Source organism: Drosophila kikkawai, chromosome 2R (assembly GCF_030179895.1).
Source record: "Drosophila kikkawai strain 14028-0561.14 chromosome 2R, DkikHiC1v2, whole genome shotgun sequence".
Lineage (NCBI taxonomy): Eukaryota > Metazoa > Arthropoda > Insecta > Diptera > Drosophilidae > Drosophila > Drosophila kikkawai.
This window is the reverse complement of record NC_091729.1, coordinates 9,677,394-9,688,919: the sequence shown is the minus strand read 5'-3', so window position 1 is coordinate 9,688,919 and position 11,526 is coordinate 9,677,394.

The following is an 11,526-nucleotide window of genomic DNA, read 5'->3' as shown; positions in this document are numbered from 1 at the left end:
GTTTGCTATTTTATTTGTCATATTTAAGGCGTCTTGTTTCCCCAAACTGCTGGGCAATTAAGTGAACTTTGTCGGAGGAAGTTTATGTAAAGAAAATTCATTGCTTTGTTGCGAGAGTGAGAAATTTATATATTCAGTCGGTTAATTAAAGCGACAATTATTGGAGTGTAAATTTATTACTTTAATTTAATATTTCGAATATATTTATATTAGCAGGTATATCAATTAATATTATAGAATATAAAAAGCGTTACCGATAGGAAAAGCCCTTAAAATATCCAGTGTAGTGCATACAATATCGATCTAATCGATTTTTTTTAGGTTTTGGCTATTACTTGAACAAGATAACTTACATTAATAATATATTTTTTAATGGAATAACCATTCCGAAATAGTATCAAAATATTTAATAGAGGATGTATTTATTAATGGAGCATGCAGACCTTCGCGATTTTTAATCGATACATCTATACTATCCTTAACCTAAAATATTAAAAATATATAAATATATATTGGGAGAGAGGAAAAATAACTAAATCTAAGGATATAAAAATAATTTGAAGATCTTTTTTTCAAGGGCAGTAAATATTATTGTACAGGAATAGACAAAATCCTTAAAAAGGAACTAAAATCTCAAATTTAGAGTACTTATCTTTAATCAAATTTAAATTCTATCTGTGTAGTAAAAATGTTAAAAAGAATATAATATATAATTTTGTAAATTTACTTATTGTATAACAATTGAAAAATAATATTTAGCTCTACAACAATTCCACTCCTGTGAGTCACATTTATTTCCCGAGACTTTTGGCTATTTATAGCGCCCTCAAAAGTTGAGCTTAAATAAACACGAATGCGGTTGAAGGGGACTGGGGACTGAATAAATGAAATGAGATTATTGCAGTCCCATTGTGGGAGTAAAAAATCAGATGTCTGTGCATATGTTTGTTATTACATTACACACGCACACTCGCTCGAATCCAGTGGCACATCAAAACAAATTCTTTTTTATTCGTGCGATTTCCTTTGAAATGTCCCCACTGAATCACGACACAGAGTCCAAAATAAGAAAATAATCATTTAAAAGGAAAGGAGAACTATTAAATGCAAATTATGTCAGTTTCATCAGTGACGAGAGGCTCCTCCCCCGACATCTTCCCTACCCTATACCTCTACTCCCACGGCATACAAATTAACAATTATCGAAAGACACGACGACAAGGTAAAGTCGCCTCCGAATGGTTCTTTTTCTAACGCTTTCGGCTAATTAAATTGGATTCAATTGAAATTTAGAACGTTGCGCATGGCACGTGATTGTCGCGTCCCTGTCACTGGCATTGTTTTCATTTGGGCTCTGGCCCCTTTTCGGGCTTAATATAAAACGTAATTAAACGCGGGGCAACGGTAAAAGGCGGGGCTGCCGTGTAATAATGAAAACTTTATGGCTTTCCGATAAACGGTGCAGATAATATTTTTGTCTCCGGGCCCTCTTCTAATAAGCAGCTAAAAACGTGCTTGGGAAATCGAATGACTTCGCCTGGACTTGGGCCTGACCCACTGATATCTTTAGATAATCTTTAAGGCCAAAAAAGCTTTCAATGCGATGGGTCAACTATTATTTACATTTATCCCAAATCCCTTTGATGTTTTCCTTACTCGATTTGCTCCTCTTTGGTTTTTATATTTTTGTCCAAAATTTAAATTTTCCCAAGTTTTGTTTACAAACGAAAGCTAAAGCATATTTTTTGCTTTTTATTTCGCTAGAACAACAAATAAATGCTGAAAATACCGATTGAATGTGGAAAACCAAAATAAAGCCAAGGGGCAGGGGGTTAAAAAAGAAAAGAGGAGAAAAAGAGTGGGAAAACCGAACTCAACCGGAAGCCAATGTAAATAAAGTGCCGAACATGTTTGTTGGTTCCGTCAAAGCGGCAAGAAGCCGAGAGCTGCAGCAGCAAAAAATATCACTTTGATCTGTAAAGCTCTCCAACCCACCCTCCCCGCCGCTTTCCCACAGTTTTCCACCCACCCCGGGCACTGCAGCTGCCCAGCGCATCAGTCGGCGGTTGAAAACTTTCAAGCTAAAAAGGGTTGCCAACTTGGCCGCTTAAGTTTATATTTCTGTTTGGGGAAATGTTTCCAAAATTTGTTTACACTTTCCACGGGGTGTGTGTGTGTGACTGTGCGTGGGAGTTGGGAAATGGGAAACGGGAAGGTGGCAGGGGTGTGGTAGCAGTGCGTAATTAGCGGATGCGTTGAGCGCCACGCTTTTGTCTGGTTTGCATTTCAAAGTGAAATTTTAGTAAATGAAATACTTGGAAAAACGAGGAGAAGTCGTTTAGGTTAGAGGTGGCAGCGTGAAAATGAGAAAAGTGATCGTGCTTGGAGAGAAATAAAATGTTTAATAATTTTGGTAATAACAAAACATGCATAAAAAAGAACTATTTTGACATTTTTACAGTTTTATTTATTTTTTGAATATAATTTTTAGTTGAGCTAAACTTTAAAATTTAAGATAATATATTTATAGAGATAATATTATAGAAGTTTAGATAATATTTAAAAACATATTGCCATCTCCAAATAGCATTCACCCTTTTTTTACTCTGACGTATTTACTTCTTGCTATTATTTGTTTGTTTTTGGCTAATTTGGTGAAAGCTCCCTTCCCCTCCCTTCAATTTTCAGTGCTCAGTCCACCCTTCAATCAACGCCCACCATGATTGAGATTGATTCAGTGTCCAAATGTTGTTTTAGTCTTTAACAAATGAAGTTGCATGTCCGCTGAGAGATGTCGGCATAAACTGAGAACTTCGCTCTGACAGGAAGTGCTAGATCAGAGCAAACAACACTCCTCCGATGGCTCGAAAAACTTCTTCAGTGGCGAAAAAAAAAACTTGAAAAAATAATAAAAAAAGGGAAAGAACTTAAGCCGCTTCACACTTGGCAAATCCCCAGCTTCCTACATGAAACTAATGCCCCCGACAAGTCTGCAGATGTGCAGATAAATATATAGAAATTGAAGAAAAATATGCTCATCATCGTCGTCGGAGCACCCACATGGTTCAACAATGCATTTCCCCTTTCCACTCATCCCCCAACCGAGCTCCTCAGGTTGTGCATTTCGCTTGAAGCGCACTCTCGTTTACGTTTAATTGAGTTTATTGATGCATATTTGAAGTTGGCCTCCTTCTCCATTCGAATTCGATTCGATTGTGGGCGGCCTCTCCAAGGGACGGGCCGCCACTTGAAAGTGCAAAAATGCAATTAATTAAGCGCATTTATTTGCACACTCAATGGGCCGTGAGGTGAGTGTGTGCGGGGGGCGAGGGGATGAAGGGCGGCACGCGTGCCGTTTTGGCCACTGCAGGTCCATCGATTATGCGGTTACCGATGCTCTGGCTAAGCATTGATTAGAAGTTGAAAAGTCAAGTGAACCGATGAGTGCACACAGGCCAAGGCCAATATAAAAATAATTGATAAAGTGGTTCCTAATTAACTAGGTTTATTTTAATGATTTTGTTCTAAATCAGTTGCTCTTTTTGGAGTTATTTAATGGACTTGCAAAGGTATTCAAGTAGCATCTAATTATACATTCATGTTTTATTGTACTAATATCAATATTCAAATGATTCTGATTGCCCGTTGAATTATGGTTTGACCTTTTGTAATCCACTACTTTGACCTTGCAACCTTTGGACCCCGCTCTTCCCTTGGCTGACCGAGTAATTCAGAAAAAATCTTTTCAACTCCCACACAATTTCTGTGGCTGCTTCTGTGATGCATCCAAGTTCATTAAACGCCGGCCGGCTGGCTAATTAAGGCGCAATCGAGTTAATTTCTGTTCTAAGCGAGGCGGTTAATTAAGAGACCAGACAGAGGCATCGGGGGCGTACCGAAATTATGCACTAATGTGTCAGCATATAAGTATACATATATATATACACACGACTCTCAGGCGATTTCCCTCCCGGGCGCATTTTCCCATTTCCCGATTGGCAGTCAATTCGATTCGATTCTGCGACTGCGACCGCGGTCAATGGTAATTCAATTAAAGCTGCTTGCATTGTTCGGTTTGTTGAACTCGCCGGAATTTGCGGCGATTGATCCGATCCGATCCGAGCCGCCTTAGCGTTAATCCAGCCCGCATCTGGGAGTCTTGAATGCTCGATTAAGAGGAGCACCCGCAGTTCCAAGGCGCTATAAACAAGGTGACTTTACTGTTGGCACTTTGCAGTTGCCACTTGGCAGTTGATAGTTGGTAGTCGCCCTCGCAGCGGGGAGTGTGGTCTCTCAGGAGGGCCGAGGGGGGCGGGCCAGGTGATGGGGCAGCAGGTGTGGTAACCTGCAAAAGCGCACGTTTGCGATAAGTTCAACGCGGTGCGATCGATGAGTTATGGTTATGGTAAAGTCACATTTCGCTAAGAAGGCATATCTTAAGTGTTATGGATTCATTGTGGAGAGTTCAAGGAGTTTGGTGAGGTCTAAGGAAGAGTTGAAGGTTAAATTCCTGTGAACATTAGTGAACACATTAAGTAAAAACCTTCCAAAGACAATATACCATAAAATATCATCTGCATACTTTACTATTTATTTTATTATATATAATTTAACTTTTAATCCCAATTTAAAACAAACTTCTTCCACAAACCTCGCACAAAGCTCACTCATCATTTCAGTGCCTTTCAAGCCACTCATCTTCCGCCGGAGAGTCGGATTCTGGTTTATCAAAGACGCCCGTAAAATCCACTAATATGACCGAATGCATTTGCATTGCACACAAATCTCATCCCATGAGCAAGTTGGCGAAGAACTGGCAACTGGAAATCCATTCGCACATCTCACACTCGGGTGTGAAAATTATAATTGAATTCAATAAAGTTGTCTCCGTGTGATGGAATTTGATTTCACCTAATTGCCAGGCTGTGAGCTGTGAGCTGCCTCCTCCCCAATCACTTTTTCCCTTCCCTTTGCGCATAAAGTGACAAATCTTACGATTTCAATTAACGTTCGATCAGGGGGTGTGGGTTAGCTGAGGTGTGGAGGGGTCATAGCCCATCACAATTTCAGCCGTTGGCTCATGTGCCATTAAATTACGTTTTTATTTCGTTTGCCGTAAACCGGAAATTGCGACATACGCACGGAAGTCAAGTCAATAAATGGCGAAGCTTTCCACTCCTGTCCAATCTACAGACCCTGATTTTTCCACCCCCTCCTGCAGCTGAAAACTAGTTACACAAATTGCTGGAAAAACTCAATAACAAATATGAAACTTGAGCGAACTTCTCTGCCTCGGCCTCGTCGCACCCTCCCTCCGAAAAAAAGAGAAATTCCCCCAAAAAGAAAATCAAGGAAAAAAATTGCAAGAGAAAAAATTGTTTTTCAATTAAAAAGTTTATGTTTCTGCTGCTGCTGCTGCTGCTGCTGCTGCTGAGCTGCTGCGTGCAGACAAATTTGCCATTCAATTTGCCCGCTGGACATGAAGGGGATCTGGACCCAGGGATGTGGCGGGACAAGGCTGGGCAAGGTGTTTGTGTGGTCCCACTGAACGTGCTCAGGTGTGCAACTTGGTTACGAGTATGATGTATGTCAGTGGCCCCAAATTGCCGAGGAATACGTCCGATTTTCAAGTTAATTGTGTTTGTTACAGTTTAAGGAAATGTTAAAAAAAAATTCGAAATATTATGGGAGTGTTTGGCAATGTTTGTTTATCATCAGTGGATGGAATATTTAAGAATTATAATTGTGAAAAATAATTATTGAATTTAAACGTGGAAAAAGTTCACTAGTAAATTGTTCTTTACTTTAAAAAAATTCTTTATAATCTGAATTATAAATTAAAGTGTAATTTAATGGCAATCCATCGCTCACTTCTATGACCTCTTTACCTTTCTCGTTATCTGTGATCCCCCCGACGGCCACCCACGTTGCCATCAAGGTGTTAAACATGCCCCTCGATTTCCCTGCCATTTCCTTCAACTTCGTTTGCCCAGCGGAGAGTCACAGAAAAGAAAAAAAAAAACACTGATAAGTTGACAGAGTTTTTTTCCAGCCAGGTTTACATAGCATTTAACACTCTCTTCTCGCTTTTTTTCGGTTCTTACTTGGCCCGGCATTATGTGCCATAAATTATGCAGAGTGTGAGCATATTTGATGTCCCTCTCCGCCTGCCTCGTTCGATTCTGTGCCAGCAGCACCTGCTCTCCCACTTCCTGGGGCATCATTAGCAGTCCACAGGCATAGGGAAAAACAAGGAAAAAAGGAAAAGCAACCGAAAAGAAATTCGAATTTTTTGTCGCCCGCATTAACCCCACGATATGAGGGGGGTGGTGGTCGAGGGATATATGGGGGATATCCTTTTCTTTTTTTCTGAGCGTTATTATTAATGCCTGGCACGTCGATGGTGTGGAAAACCCTTCTCCCCCCAAAAGTCCAGGTTAAGTTATTTCCTCCCATTCTCCTTGCCAGGGAAACCCGATAAGCTGCTTTCTGTGGCCGGCTGTTTTTAATCTTAACACAACATTTAACTCTGCCTTGTGGCTATCTCCAGCCGCCCACTCCGAGTTGCCAACCCAACCACCCCCAAGCCACCCACTCGGGCACCACCCACCGTGAGTGCAACATTTTCCCGGCCACGTGTGCCACATTAGATTCGTCGCCAAACACGCGTCGCATTTGTTGTGCTCTCAAGCTCTCAGCTTTCCACTGCCCCGAATGCAATTGACTTGAACTAATCCAAATATTATCGCCAGCGTGCAACGTGCAACAAAAGGGGGGATGTGGCAACAATTGCGATTGTCGCATGCCAACATCATTAAAAGTTGTTTTGATTAATAACCAGAACGCAGCACGCGCTCCGTCGGCCCTTGTCTTTTGATCAGAATTTTTTTTGAAATGCTTCTCCTTTACTTTTATTTTCAGTAAATATTTGCCAAATGCTGGGGAGAATTTAAAACTCTCTTGGGGAGAGTTATCTAAAGATTTGGTAATTGCCAGAGAGCAATCAAACAAAACGAAGGAAATTTGTTTGCTCGAATAAGGTATTATTTCTTTCCTTTTTTTTGTGTTTGCCTGCAAATTGTGCAATGAGCAGCTGATTGTATTTTTTACCTTTATGGAGGTAACTTTCCTTTCAGATATGCTAAGCAAACGGTGAGAGTCGGAAGAAGTTATTCCCGGAACAGCTGGAAATGTACTCAAAGATATCAGGTTAGGCCCTAAAGATATATTCCATTGAGGCCTTTTGAATACTTCCAAAATAGTTCATATTATAGATATTTGCTACTACTTTTGATACTGTACAATTTCCTACAAGACCAAACCCCTATGAGTCTTCCTTCATAGTAAAAATCGAACCTTGTTTTACACAAACCATTTCCATTGGCGCCTCTGTTCATGTTAAACTCAGCTGTTCTCCTGGACTCGATCCATAAAACAGATACATTTTATAATTTGTTTGTATCGCTAGTTGATCGTTACGACCTCTTGACGAATGCATCGAAAAGCGCCACTCAAATCTGAGTGGAGTGGAGAGCCATCAGGTTATTTGGGGCTAAGTGAAAGTAAATTTTTGGTATTTTTATGGATATCCATTGGGGCTGGGGACAGATGCCATTAATGTTGCATTCCATTTCTTCGGCGCTGGAGTGTTGAAAGCTCTCTTGTCTGTCGCCCCAAGCACTTCACACCGAATTGCTTAATCAGAGTGGTTCTTTCTTCTATCCGTCGCCTGCATATCTTATAGTATTTGGATCCATAAGCGCATTCTTTTAATGTGGCCGAGAGGCCAGTGGCTTGACAAAAGCGATTAAAATAATTGGCCAGCGACGATTCTTCGATTGTTGTTCGTGGTAAAAGCCATTTGGAGCTGATTTATTGCATTATAAATTTGTGCGCATGCCTAGGAAGCTACGATTTTGAAATTTTAGAAAGTTGTCCCCCCCCCGAAAAATGCCACACCTTCCCGCACTCGGATATTTTATTAGCTACTACGCATCTATAAATTATGCCTAATGAGCCGGCTAGACGTCGAAGACAACAAAAGTCTGAATGTCTTGGGTGGGGCCCAGCCCTTCGCGTATATTCTGATTCCGTGGTAGTGGGGGAAATGGTGTGAAATTGTAATTGGATTGGAATGCGCAATGAGGCGGAAATGTAATGCAAAATGTTGAAACAAATGGATCTTGTTTGTCAATTAAAGTGTGACCATAAAACATGTCACAATGATGTATGCCCAAAGTGGATTTCATAATCCCGGGGACAGACAGAATTACATGAAGTTTATACTTTTACGAGGGACTGATTCAATTGGAAGTCGGTCGTTAATGAAGTGGGGGATCTTAATGTTGGTGTAAATTTTGTTTCGACACTTTTGGAGTTTATGATTTTTGTATTTATTTATATAAAGACATTCAGATCGCTAGCAAATTTTCACTTAATATCAAACAAAGTACCGAGGAAAAAGCAAGCTAAAGGTTTAGAATATTTCCTACTTATTAGCGAAATATTAAGAGAGACTTGCTAGTGAATAATGAAATAAATTTAACTAATTAAAAATAAGTTAGTAGAGTTTATGCTGCTTAGAAACACCTCCCAAATAACCCAATTCAATCATATATAAACTTAAGTACAATCCCAATTTCTTATCAAACCTGAAAGCCTTCAAATAGATCACTCGACACATCATCATTATCAGCATCACCATCATCGTTCGCTGCGGACAAATGGTGTTAGGACGCACAAATTCTAAGTAAATGAGAACCCTTTTTTTTTTTTGGCTAACTGGCCTTAAAAAATTAACAACGGTGAGGGATGAGTTTGGGTCATGGCGACAGCAATAATTCAAATGGGAGCAGCATTACTCAAAGCGATTTGTGTGTTGTGTGTGTGCCTGACAGTCGGCGGAGCTAACGAACGAAGCCCGACTGGCCTCTAGTTTTGATTCATGGCCCTTGGCCACTGGCCTGGTCTTCCTCTACTCTTGGCCCGGCCTAATCGCCTTGGCGACACCTATTTTCGTAGGCGCGACATCCACTCCACTCCACTCGAATCCGCCGCATTTTAGACCCACAGTCACATCCGTGCGTATGAGCATCATCAGTTGCCAGACCGTAACTAAAATGAGACGCCAAACAAAAAGCAATTACGTGTGCTGCCTGCCCTTTTGAGTTCCCAGGAGGAGAGGGGGGTTTCAGGGGGCATTGAGTAGGGGCACCTAGCACTGAATAAAATTCCTTATCGCCAAGCGAGCTGCATATGTGAAGGCAGGGATATTTGGGATGGCAGCGAGGAGAAACATCGGATACTGGCTACTATATCGGTAATGTTTGAAATAAAATATGTTATATTATGCAGACTGTGTTCATAATATTCAATATTTATTTTAGACTTTAAAAATATCTCTGAGATATGGATCATAAACCCAAAAGTGCTCTTAACAGCTACAGTTCAGACTTGTGATTTCTAAAAGGGTTAATATTTCCATCGTGATTTTGTATCATCCCTAACTTGGAGATGCATAGCTCAGATATGTGTCTGTACGTCTGAGCCACAGTGAGAGGCCCAAGATAGTCGCCGAACAAAAGGCAGCGGCAATTAATCTTCGCTTCTGAGTTTGGCTTCAAGGTGAATTGTATGGCATGCGCCCGAGGGCCAAAAGCCCAATGTGTTTGGGTCTCTTCTCTTCCTTAACCCACGTTCCCCGCTCGATCCGCTGCGCCCCTGCTAATGATGGCGGGTTAAACGCCGTGCTGCATTCAACTCCAACTCATTGAATTATAAATTATGCCTGCTGTGGAAACGGGGAGGGGGTGGAGGTGAGGGTAAAACGTGCCCAGGAGAACTTTTGGCATTGGCCAATTGACAGCTATTTTTGGGGATCGGGAATGGGAGCGGGAGCCCCCGTCCCCTCCCCATCGCAGGCGGTAACCATATGTATCCGAAGCCACGACCTGGGTAATTTGCTTTATGATCCCAGTCTCGACTTTGGCCCGGGGCCTGCTTTTCGGGCCGATTGCCAAAACCCAGGCCAAGGATGTCCGAGAACGTGTGAAAAGTCAGTCAGGCGTAAGTGCGCCCGGTATATATTTTTGGGATAGCGTTTTCAGGTTCGATTGCACGTGGAAAATATGCTCCATGCTCTCCTGTTCGCCACTGAATGCGAAGGGTTCGAGCGGGATTCACTGGAGTGTAAGGCATGGACACACACAGCAAATCACCTGGAAGTAATACCCATCGGTAGTATCTCCTAGCGGCTGCTGGAAAGACCGAAAACAATGACAGCGTTTTCTGCAATTTATTGATTCTGTCTGACATTGAAACCTGAGTTTGATGTCTGCATTTGGTCGACAACGTCCAACGGGCGATAAATTAATTTTTAAGGACAACTCCAGGGAAACTCGAATGATTTAAAAATACATGCGAGTAAAAAACAAATACTAGTTTATTTAATTAATATTTAAAGGTATATTTAACAACAAATTCATACAAATGTGACTCTGTCGGTTTCATTTTTATCAACAAGTATCATTATATATTCTATATCACCTTCAGTAAATAACTAATTTTCAATTTAAACTGAATTTCTTAAACCATTAACTTTTTAACTATCCAAATTAACACCAAATTTCCACTTCTTCTTGGTCAAAATAGATAGATGGATTCTCTGTAATCGTTCGCAGACGCTTGCCTCGGGCGAAATGGTCGAGACCGACTTGACCCACATACGAATATTACCCAGACTTTGAGACGAATCTCAGCTCATCTCTCACACTTCTTGGGGCTCTTTTGTCTTTTGTCTCATTTTCTCCAGCCTCATATGGGTTTTTTGTTTTTATCTTAAGTGCACTTTTGAAGTGTTTTATTTATTGCACGACTTTTTCCTCTCGCCGGAGTTTTCTCCTTCTTAAATGCGGAAAGTGTTTCATAATTCAGAGCCGGAGTCTGACTCCGATTCCGATGCGGATTCAGATTCCCATTTCCCCGGCCCAGCCCCCAATCGCCAGTTCCCAATCCCTCTGTCCAATTCCTCACTTGGACCACACGGCGTCAGTGTCGCCAAGTGTTTCTTTGGGTGGAGATGATGGTATCAATCCAGGGGCGCTGGTTGCGTTATATGTGTGTGGCTTTTATGGTGCGGCCATAAAAGAAAACTGAAAAAATCTGAACAAAATACGTATTTTCTTTGTTATTTATATTTGTTACAGTTTGAGCGCATCTTTTGGGTTTTTTTTTTCGTTCGTTTTTTTATCTATCAGGGCGCTGTCTCTAATTGCATAGAACTACGACGACCGCCCATTCCCGTATGCCATGTATATTGGTTGGTTTTGTTTTGGCTGCTGGTCGATCTGGGAACGGCGTTTATGATGATGCGATTCGGTCCATAAACATGCTGGACCTTAGATAAGAAATCGTTTGTATTGCCGGAACCTGGAGAAATCCGTTAAATCATCCAAAGATGAAACCTTAAGATGGGGGCAATTTGGATACTATTAAGGTCACTTAGGGATAATGATAGTTAAGTTGGGG